The sequence below is a fragment of the Pinus tabuliformis genome, chromosome 7, assembly GCF_031772625.1.
Source record: "Pinus tabuliformis cultivar Carrire ecotype Pingquan chromosome 7, CPIR1, whole genome shotgun sequence".
Lineage (NCBI taxonomy): Eukaryota > Viridiplantae > Streptophyta > Pinopsida > Pinales > Pinaceae > Pinus > Pinus tabuliformis.
In genome coordinates, this window is record NC_142293.1 from 907992417 (window position 1) to 908004848 (window position 12432).

General features: G+C 39.8%; 1 pseudogene; it reads right to left on the reverse strand.

Moving 5' to 3' along the window:
- Nucleotides 1-9546: 9546 nt before the first annotated feature.
- LOC149250561 (cytochrome P450 71AU50 pseudogene) lies at nucleotides 9547-9873 on the reverse strand (annotated as a pseudogene).
- Nucleotides 9874-12432: the final 2559 nt, after the last annotated feature.

Below are 12432 nucleotides of genomic sequence, written 5' to 3' on the forward strand. Positions count from 1 at the left end.
TAATAGCTTTTGTTTTCTCAATCTCTTTTCTAAGACCAACAATTTCACCTTCTAATTTTTCAAGATGTTTTTCTTTTTCATCAATTTGAAATTGTAGAGTATCAATGATCATGTTCTTTTCTTCTATACATCTCTTGAGTCTAGTAATCTCATCATAAAGGTTATCCACATCTATAGCATCCATATAATCATCATCTTCAAATGCCATTAACAACTTATATTCATTACCTTGTTCATCTTCATCACTGTTTGATAGACCATCACTATCTTCATGAGTGTAGTAGCTTTTCTTATTTGCATTCTGTTTCTTGTTCCATCTAGCAGGTTCCTTTCCTTTATCCTTATAAGGACATTTTGCAGCATAATGACCTACTCTTCCACAAGCAAAGCATTTAAAAGGTAACTTACCTCTGAACCTTCCAGAACCCCTTTGAAGATTTCTAACAAAATTTGATTCTTCTTCCTCTTCTTCTGGGACGTGGCTCGCTTCATAATAATCTCTTTTTCCTGATGCCTTGAAAGCAGCTTCTCTTCTGTCTGATGGACCTCCCTTTCTCATTTCATAAGCAGTTAGAATTCCATGTAGCGGAGACATAGTAAGAATTCGTAGATTTTCCTTTTCTTCTATTGCAGATACTTTAGATTCAAACTTGGGGGACAATGATCTTAGAACTTTTTCAACCACAATAGCCTCTTTTATTTCTTCACCCAAATTTTTCATACAGTTAGCAACCTCATCTACTCGAAGAAAACACTTAGCCACACTTTCATCATTATACATTTTGAGAGTCTCATACTGAATTCTGAGAGTTTGAAGTTTAGCACGCTTTACCTGTTCATCTCCTTCATAGCTCATGACAATTTTGTCCCATATCTCTTTTGCGGATTTATAGTGCATTACCTTCATGAATTCTGATTGAGATATACATCCTAATAGAGTACTGACTGCTTTCGCATTTGTTTCATACTTCTTTTTCTCGGCTGCCTTTGTAGGAGTAGCTGAAGGAAAAGCGTAGCCTGTCTCTACGATGTCCCAAACTTCTGTACCAAGAGATTGAAGATAGGCAGTAACTCTTACCTTCCAATAATTGAAGTTTGTCCCATCAAAAACCGGTGGCCTGATTGATGCTTCTCTCTCGTAGTTGCTCATGATGAACGATCTACCTTCAAGCGATCAAGCTTCTCTGAAGGACCTGCTCTGATACCAATTGTTGGAAATAATACTGAGAGGGGGGGTGAATCAGTATTATCTAATTCTTTTAATAAATCTTCTTTATTTGTTCTTTGAATCGTTTTTGCATGTCAGTACCATAAAATAATGAGCATGAACAAAAGAAAACAGATAGTCACACCAAAGAACACAAGATGTAAGGTGGAAACCCAATGTGGGTGAAAACCACCTGCTGCAATATGTCTCTATCTTCTTTCAAATTAGAAACTCCTTTTACAATGGTTTTGTACTGGTGCAGTCCTTTACCAGTACGCAGGCTGCAACCTGCAGAGAGCTACAACTCTCTCTCTCATTTTCCAGTCTCTCCTAGAAGGGAGCTACAACACCCTACTTCTTTTCTTACAAGGACCACTTTTCATAAATTTTCAAACTGGATCCATAAGCATCAAATAATCATCAAGTATAAGAGAATCACCCAGTCAACTGTAGTAACCAGATCAACAATAATAGGACCAAACCCAGAACACAACAATGATAAACAAATATTTTAAGAGAAGTAAGCACCCTGCTCAACTGCTCGCCTGCTTACGTAAGCACCCTGCTCAACTGCTGGCTTGCTTACAGTACTCACCCTGCTCAACTGCTTGCCTGCTTACAGTACGCACCCTGCTCAACTGCTAGCCTGCTTATGTACGCACCCTGCTCAACTGCTAGCCTGCGTACCTCGCTCTGAGTCCATTGAACTGCCTGCGGACCTCCGCACCTGCAACCCTTCTGTGCCTACGTACCGGCGCACCTGCAATCCTTCTGTGACTGCATACCGGCGCACCTAAAACCCTTCTATGCCTGCGTACCGGCGCACCTGAAACCCTTCTGTGCCTGCGTACCAGCGCACCTGAAACCCCTTTGTGCCTGCGTACCGGCGCACCTGAAACGCTTCGTTCTTGCGTATGTACGCACTTTTCTCTCACTGTACCTGCGTACCTTTGGGCATAGATGATTTCAAGACTTCAGAATTAACCCAGACAGTCAGATCTACAGATCTGAACATGCGCCGAAGAGATCTCGGTCCATCAGTAGATTCGCCTTCCTTAGATCTAGACCAGATCTAGCCCTCATAAGATATTCAACCTAAACATGCTCAAGCCAAATGATCTCCTTTGCTTTATATAGGAAAGCTCTTCCTTAAAACATGGATCAATACCACGAGCCGACACCATAATAACCCAATACTGTTGGCTAAATACCAAGAGTAAAACATAAGAAAACCCCACATGTGAATTTCTTTGCCTTGAAATGTGTGCACTGGGGGTACACACCTCCTGAACGGGATAACTGCGGGTATGTACGCACTTTATGTAACATTGACCTGCGTGTACGCACCTTATGTAAGGTGTACCTGCGTACCCCTTATTTTCTTCAATATTTGATAGCTGATCATCAATCTCTGCTGCTGACTTGAAGTACTGTGATCTATCACCTGAATGGGTTGCCATCAAGGACAACACTTTAGCCATAATGCCAAAAAAATGGTGGGAAACTGCGACTGACTTATTGTGATGAATTCACAGCTAAAAGTTACCACACAGTAAATATGAAGGCAATAGGATGAAATAGGTAAAAAAATCACAACAGGGTCAAAGAGTATCAGATGAAAGATCAAAGTAAAGAAGACTCCAACATAAAAATACTACAACTATTAGCCAACTTAAAAGGGTCTAATTCAACTATAAAAGCCAGCACAACCACAATAAAGGGGACAGCAAGAAACAGTTCATTAGCTGTCTCTATCTTCTTGCCAGAAGATATTTTTATTTCCTAGAATAAATCTCAAGTTGTTTTGAGATATTTTGTAACAATTTTTTGTATATATACTTCATAATTCGAAGTATGTAGGGTGGATTCCAAGCATTTCTATAGAGTTGCTATTCTTTAGTTCGAAATTCTATTGTGTCAATGACTGGATCAGCTAGCTGGATCAAGGAATAAAGATAAGATATTTCACTGGATTCTTGTGCAAAGAGAAGTTCAAATAAGTATTCTCTTAAATTTAAGTGTTATTTTCTTTAAGTTTTCCATAATCTTATTTGTATCTCTAAAAATCTGAATGCTATAACATGGATGGTATTTCAGAGATTGCTTAACTGCACTCTATCTTGACTGTTATGCATGTTAAATGTTTTCTTCACTAATCTAAGTTAAGGAATTCTTGATTGCTCCTTAGTCTAGGTTATCCCTTGTGATCTATAGCAAAGTATTCTTAATTGCCCTTTGTTCATGATTATCCCCTATTTTTCATTTTAACATCGGTCTGAGGATTCTTAAGTGCCCTTTCACCCTGGTTAGGACCATTCCACCCATTTGGCCTACAGATTTGTTCTTTACTTTGCTAGCCTACCCTGTGAACATTCCCTTTAATGAACCGATCTTGTTTTGCTATCCATTTATTGACTCCATAGCCCAATGGCTTAAAGAACTTGGCTCTATCCATCTATTCCAAGAATTCCACCACCAAACCTTAAAATCAAAACCAAAACCCCATGAACAGTAAGAACTAGCCTAAAATCCCAGTAAAACAAAGCTAAATTACATAGAGAGCCCTCTTTGGACTTAGGTTGGCTAAAGCCTAAGCCTAAAAGATTGGTTTGTGGTTACCTCAGTTACTTCCTTCTTTTGATAAATTCTAAGGAAAATTCTGAGTGATAACACCTGTATCGACTGCAGTTTCTTCAGTTCCTATACAACCGATAGTTACAATTGGGGCAATGAATGTCCCTATAAGTTCCTCAGGTCCTCCATTAAGTGGAAAATGTGTGCCACCACCTATCCCACCGCATGGGGGGTAGAAACCACCTTCTCCATATGTACCTCCTATTTCTGGTGGAACTTATGTGAGTGCATCTCAAACTCACGCTACCTGAGCCAGTCAAAATGTTGGTAGTGTACCTTATCCTAGTGGATTGTCAACTCCATCTGGATCAGGGAAAATCCCATATCAACAACCTCTTTCAGCCCAGATACCCTACTAGCAACCGTACCCTCCATATGGCTCACAACAACCTCAAAATCCACCTTTTACTCAACAGGATGGCCCCCGAATGCAGTTTGGTTCAAATCCCTCATTGGAGCATCTGGTCAAATTCAAGCTGGAACTTATCTATACCAACCTAGAACTGAGCAAATTCCTCAAGGAACTTTCCAACAACAACAACCTTATGTACAACAAGGACCTTATGTGCAATAAGGGATTTATCAACAACCATTGCAACAGCAAGGACAACCCTTACAAAAACAAAACCAACCCTTACAGCCACAAAGTAAACCCCTACAGCAGCAGGGCCAACAATTTTACCACCAGGGTCAACAGTTGCAACAACAACCTTATAATTCATATGCTTTGCAAGTTGTTTATGCACCTTATGGTTCTCAACGGTCCATGGCGAGTCAGTATCAACCTTACCCTGGTCAAAACCCACCTTTGTGGAGGTAGAATCCACCTTTGTATGGTCAGAATACCCCTCAGTGGAGGAAATATCAAGCTCCTTATGGTCAAAATATTCCACTTTGGGGGTAGAATCCATACCAACAAGGATGGAATCCACAAGCTGGGCCTTATCAAAGGCCTCCCATGCCTTTCAATTCACAATTTCCATTTTTAGCAACATTGGAACTATCAGATGTGTCAAGACTCACTAATGATCCAATACTTCATTCACCATATTGGCCTCTGGTTCCTATTAAGATTCTTGAAAATTGTCCGAAATTTGAAGGAAAGTCTGGAGAAGACCCCAAACCCGCGTTATGACTTACCATTTATGGTGTTCATCCAATTCCTAGGTTGAAGACTCTGTTTATCTATGTCTTTTCCAGTGAACCCTGATGGTGCCACTGCAGAATGGTACATCGAGTTACCTCGAGGTGCCTATCAAGACTTCAATTCTTTGGCAATGGCCTTCCTTACTCACTTCCAGTTACCGGTTCGATATGAAAATAGTACCCATCTGCTTACGTCTTTGAAACAAAATACTACTACCCACATCTCTAATCATATCCATGAAAGGAGATGTCGACGTCGCCTTATTAAGTTTGATATACCTGATGAGTTGTTAACTGAATTGTTTACCAAATCATTCATCAACAAAATTGACAAGGACATAGCTATGGGAGGTTGTGTAACTGAAGATCAAGCCATTGCCCATGCCCCATATTTAGATTTGGTATATTATTAATTTGGCATGTTATATGATCTCTTGCTTGATGCTCTGAGACCATCTATGGATCTAGCATCTTCTAAACCTCCAGATGTACCACCTATCAATGGTATTATTGGATAAGTGACTCAAACTTCTAGTAAAGCTTCTTTAAAGAAAAAATCCGTTTCAACTACTACATCCAATGCTCCTTCGAATCCCTCTTCAAATCCTGGTAAAACCTCTGAGCTTAATGTCGTTTAGTCTACCGTGGTAGACAAAGCCTCAAAAGGTAAAAAGAAGGGTAAAGGAAAAGCAAAATATGATACCCCGAAACAGGATCCTCCAAATTCATCTGTGAATGATGCATCTAAACGTAAGCTCAAATATCCTTGCCTCATTTGTGAGGAAGATCACTATACCAAAGATTGTCCCTGTTTTGCGAAAGTTATTCGCTTGTTAAAAGAAACTCAAGGGACACTGACTATATTGAAAGAACCTTTTCTATCACAACAACCACAATTCATAGAACAAACGCAATCTTCTACATCGATGAGTGGAACATGTTGGAAATACTAAGAGGGGGGTGAATCAATATTTATTTTCAGTTGTTACTTTTACCAGTTAGATCACTTATATTTAGAACACAAAATGAACAATAAGAATAAATGATTTTATTACTTTCTTCAATAAATCAAGTACAATATATGTAGGGATCCAAACCTACATGAAGACATCGATATTCAATCTCCCAGGCTCCAACCTGTATTTTCCAAGCACTGACTTTGACTTCCAAGGCTCCAACCCTATATTTGGTTCAGGTTTTGACCTAGATTCTTGAGGACTCTGATCCTCTAGGGCTCCAACCCTATCTTATCTAAGGCACCAACCTTGAGTTTAGGAGCACCAACTCCAAGGAAACCAATCTTATATTTTCCGAGCACCAACTTGGACTTTATAACGCACCAACCTTGTCAATTTTGAGGCACCAACCCCAAGGGCTCCAACCCTATAGCTTCACTTTGTCAAGATATGTTTGGTTATACTTCACAAGTCCCAATGTTTTCTTCAACAAGCCTTATCAATCTTTAGCTACGCCTTCACTTAGTCTCCACGTCACATCATCAATGACAACCTTGTTCTTCACATGAAGATGTCACCTTTTCTCTTCATGTTACTCAAACAAAAATTCTTCAAGGTCACTTCATAATGGCTTCAATGCATCATGGTCTTTAGACTTTAATGATCTCCACAAATCTTCAATATGCTACTTCACAAAGTTCTCCAACTCTGTCGTATCTTGTTCTCAAGAGAAGACTTCAACAAGCTCTGTTTGTCCAATCCCAATAAATCAACACTTCAACCACGACAGCTTCAACCATGGCAACTACATCAACTTCAACCATGAAAACTATGGCGGCTTCGACCAGGGCAACTACGACAACTTCAACCACGACAACTACAACAACTTCGACCATGACAACTATAACAACTTCAACCACGACAACTACGGAGGCTTCGACCACCACAACTACAGTAGCTTCAACCACAACAACTATGGAAATTTCAACCATGACAACTACGACAACTTTGACCACGAAAAATATGGTAGCTTCGACTAAGATTTTATGCCCAAACAGAATTATCCTTTTTTTGGTCCTAAACAATAGTCTCTTTGTTCTTCTCGGTCTTCTGTCTTCTCTTGTACTTTGTATCTCATAATTCTTTCCTAAATTGTTGATCAAAATGAAGTGTTTAGATGGCTATTTATAGATATTTCATTTATAATTGAAGGGACACGTCTATTTTAAGTGAGGCCGACTTGTATGACTGAGTGTAGGTCAGCTCACTACTAGGAATAATTTCCTTAACTTAAAAAATCAATATCTCACAAACTATTGGGAGTTTTGGGGCAAATAAAGGCTCGTTAGAAAGAGGGAAAAATCCTCTTTAAGATGGTCTTGGATCCATTTTCAAAGGATGCCTCCAAGGTGTCCAAAATAATTTTTCTTTGTGACTGTCAGTAAATTTTATGCATAAAAATTTTTGGACAGCATGAGGAATGTTTGGGACAGCGTGGCTTCTTCATTCTTTGGCTTCTTCATTGTTATCAATGTCATCATAGGATCATAGACTCATTATGTAGGACTGCAACATCCATGTAGCATGGTGCATGAACAATGTCATGATATACTAGTGCAGTCATAGTGCAACATCACTAGGATAACTCCAAAATAATCTTCCAACCATCAAATGATCTCCAACCATGTTATCAAGACCTCATCAAGTGCCATCATCAATTGTGGTCATTCATCAAGAATATGACATCATCAAATGTAGTCCTTCATATGTCATCAAGGGCTTCTAAATACTTGGCACTTGGCACTTCTTAAGACTTCTTCATTAGTGACCTGACATATTAATTGATGACATTCTTATGAAACAAGAGTTATGGCAACATCATTTGGAACCAAGCATCTCAACAATATTTTCCATCTCGGCTAGTGCCATATTGACATCAATGGCAACCTAGATTAATAGAACAGTGCCTATTTCTATCATCACTCGATCAAAATACTATTTGACTCCTCCCAAACAGACCGTGGAGAAAGAAATTACGGATACACCTTCTACTTCTACTCCACCCAATTCTGGTCCTCTTCATATTGAGAGACCTAGTAATGACTCCATTATTCGACCACCTCCCAAGGGTGTCCTTCGGAAATCATCTAACAATCCGAATGTGCGAGCTGCTCAGCATTACAATATTGTTGAAGATTTAGCTCAAGTGCCTTCGACAATGTCTGCCTTGGAAGTTCTTGAGAGTTATCCATCGTAGAAGAAAACATTACTATCCGCTATAGGGGGAATTGACCCTACGGATTTGAGTTTGATTACCTTTGACCTGGAAAACCATGTTCCACGTGTTCCCCATCAACTTGCTTTCTTAATCCAAGTCATTATAAAAGGGAAGACGATTCATCAGACTGTGATTGATGAGGGTGCTTCCACCTGCATCATATTTGTCTCATGCTGGAAAGCTATTAACTCTCCACCTCTCAACCAGTCTCTTAACACCTTAGAAACCTTTGATGGCAGAGGATCTCATCCTTATGGTATTCTCACCAGTTTTCCCATCACGTTGGAAGGGAAAACTATTGACTTAGAAGTGGAAGTCGTTGATGCAAATTTGAACCATAACCTTCTACTTGGACGAAGTTGGACTCACGCTATGTTTTGTGTGGTTTCTTCTTTGTTCTTGTTGGACACCTAATCCTAATGGGTTAGTGTGGAAGTCAAATGGACAAAAGCAGTCCAAGAGACCTTGGGATCTGAAACCCAAGAGTCATATGTTGTACTATAAATGTATATCTGATGTTAATAAAAAAATGTACTCACTAATTTATCTTTCCTATTCTATGTTTTCCATGTGTGTTTAACATGGTATCGGAGCCATGATGTGTGGCCTGTGTAGTTTTCTCACGGTTTAGCAACTGGTCTAAGCTGCTTTGAATAATGCTGGCCTAGTCTTCATTACCTGACCATTTATTTTAGCTGAGCGCATCAGATCTGCAACTAGGCATTGTATTCCTACCTGCGGCCTATCACAGTCTGCGCACTGGTATAACAGTGCTGCGATTTACCATGAGTGTTCTCCCTCATATTCGTATCTGTCATCTCTGCACCTCATTATAACCTGTTAGTGAGCAGAGCAACGGTTATTTCTTAGATTCTGAGTTGCATCACCTGAAATCTCCACTCGAATTGCGCATTCTTTTGTGAAGTACGTTGGAGGTCACAATCAAGGTTCGAATTTGATTCGTTGGGTCAGAGAGAGAGCATGTGTGCTGGTCCAGTAGCTATTTGACGTGTGAATCTGAGTCACAATAGCAGCTGTGATTGCCTCCATTGGAGCTTTTTTGGAATCTCCTCGCTATTGGAGCTTGATTGTTAGTTCTGACATTCCTGCTCCCCGTCAGAACTGTTTTCTCCGTTTAATCCCCTGAAATTCTTCTATAAAAGGAATTCCTCTTGAAGAGTGATTTTTTGGTCTCAGAAAACGCTTCTGTGCCACTGTGTAGTAACGCCTATTCTCTTCAGTTTTTTGATACCATTGTGTGCATTATTCTTTGCATTTCTCTGTATCTCCCAAGCTCTCTCGGTGAAATTCTGTTATTGACTAATTTATGGAACTCTTCCTATGAATCTTTCTGGCTTGAAAGTTTCGGCGTCCTCCCATAACTTTGGGTTCCTCCCAAATGCCCAAGCATTAACGAGAACACGAGTGTTTTTAGGGAATTCGTACCCCAATACATTGCAGGAATCAGCGGATAAGCGACGGTTCAAAAGAGGCCCCGCTGGGTGGAGTCGAAGCGTTTCTTTTACCATAGCTTGTAAATAAACGAGCTGAGGCAGATCAGATTCGCATACCATGCGATCCAATCCAACGACGCGTTCCAGCTCGTCCTGAAGTTTCTTCATCACTGGAGGGTTTATCAGCGCCTCCGTCATTGCCCACTCTATTATTGTAGGCGCTGTGTCTGATCCACCGAGCAACATATCAAAGAGGATTCCTTTTATGCTATCTCTTGAAATTTGGAACTCGTGATCTTTATCTGTAGAAGCTGCCAAGTAAGGTATGTAATATCCATTGATGGGGGGAACTTTATCATCACATATTCCATCAAGCTCAGTTCCATAAAGAAGAATACCAAATTTGCCATCTCTCCGTCAGAGTCTGCAACCTTGAGGAACCGGACAAGGAATACATATGGAGCTTCCCTCAGACAGACATGTGGTCGTTTTTGTATATAATTCTTCATTGAATTGACCATCCGCTCTGAACCATCGACGTCGCTACAAAATCTCGAATAATTCTTCGTTTAATCGCTCCTTATTCGGCTCTCTGCATGACACAATCTATCTTATCTGTGCCTACAGCAAAGATTTACCTGACAATCTAAGTCCTTGTGGTTGATTTGAGTCCCATTTTAGCCCATCTTAGAGATGTTCAGGAGAGCAAAACTTGATGGGTTGCATTGACAACAGCAAAGTTCAGAAGACATTGAAGAAGTGGTTTTTCATAGATAAAAGGGTTGGGACTGTGAGGTGAAATTTCAGTTTGTTGAGCATTGTCTTTTCCATAAAGCAGTACATGTTTCCTCTCAAAATTTGTTTTTAAGATTGCGAGAAATTCATCTATCTCCGGAGCCCAAATTTCCTCGTACTTGGAAGCTAGAAGCAGTGCAGTAGCATCCACTAATTGACAGTCGCTCCTTGATATATATTGAATAGAAAGATATCTATCAAGAATATTTGTAGTTAGATACAAAATATGCTGCCTGAATACGTTTTGATGCTGCCTGACGTTGAAGCCGTTGTTTTAAATAAGTTCGTATGAGGACGGATGTTTTAAATGGTAGACGAGACTTAAGGACAGAAGAACAGACCTTGTGAAAAGTCACCTGAAGGAGGACGGATCTGTGGCGCCCACCGTGGGGCCCGAAGCCTCACCCAAAATCACATCCATTATGCATGTAGCAACTCCCAAGCAGTAAATTCAAGTTTGTCTTTGGTGATTGAAAGTTCCAGATTGGCTGGGTACGTTACAGTATAGCTTCAACATTCATCTCCCAGTGTAAGAGGCTACAACACTTGGTTATTGGAGGTCGAATTCATAGGGAAGTGTTCACTTCAACCAGTGGACTGAATTTCATTGAATTAAATCCTTGTGTTGGCCTAGAGAATATTTAACATTCAATTCCTATTGGCAGCACAAATTATTTCATGTTCAGATCAGACCAAGGTCCTATGGCAGCTTATTGAAAGAAACCGTGTTGTTGGTAGGCTACCTTCATTTTCGGAGTTGAATATTGTTGCAGAGGAAGTCAATAGAGAAGCAGTCCCAGGTTCCTGCATATTCTTCCTTCTAATTCTGTCTTCGAAATTCTTATCAATCCTGTTCTCAAATGATTTGAAGAAATTTGTTTACAATAGTAAAATGATTGTGAGCCTTATATCATGTACAAACCTGAGTCATGTATTAGGTGCTAAGTGGGAATAATGTATGATGCTTGTGTTGTCAACAAGAATATAGTAGAGTTGGAATTTTGTATGTGGTCAAAGAGTTAAGTCTTATTCATATGTACGTTGGTAAGGTACCTTGTTGAAGAGTATTCTTGTACACAGTATTGCAAGTTGATTGATTTGAAGTTGTTGCCATAAGTTTATTTGGTGTCCATCTTTTCCTCATTGTTTTACTATCTTTTGAGGTTAGAAATGGCTCCAATCGGTGCAATATTAGAGTTAGTGGACAATCTAATACTCTCTAGTATGAATAATACAGTCAAAATCAGCAAGGATTTTCTCACCGATATTCATAGTTGTTTGCAAAATGTACAAGAAAATATCGATTTTTTGCAGCTTGAATCACAGCTACAGCAAGAAGAGCTACATCAAAATAGACACCATTCTGAACTTGTTTTTGTTCAGAACATTGAGACAACCACCCATCAGCAGCATGTTAATAATGTTACAGTTCATTCAAATAAAGCAGCAGTTGTATATGCAGATGCAGAAACTCAGTCTGCACTTCCCAAGCCCATCATCAGACCTTGGGAACAACTTGTCCACAACAAGCACAAAACTGGTCTTGGATATGACAAGGACTTGTCCTTTCATATTCCAGACTATGCCAAGCCCATTCAGTTTCAGAGTGCTGGATTTATTCATGACAGTTCAGCTTCAGCTGTTCCAGATTCTGCCCCTCTTCCACAGCAACAACAACAACAAAAACAACAGATCGTGAAATGCCAACACTGTGACCGAGTTGGCCATTTGAAAGATCACTGTTTTGATCTTCATCCATGTAAGCACTGTCATAAAACCAGTCATTATTCACACAGATGCTTCAGAAATAAACATCCTGCAAGAACAAAGATTCATCTTGGATGGATCGCTTCTTGGAAATGGGCATCAACAGCCAAGAAGATATTCCAAACACATGTCAAAACTTGTTCCAGAGTATTGAACAGTCTTGCAGTTGAGTTTTCTCCATCCTCTCACCTTGTA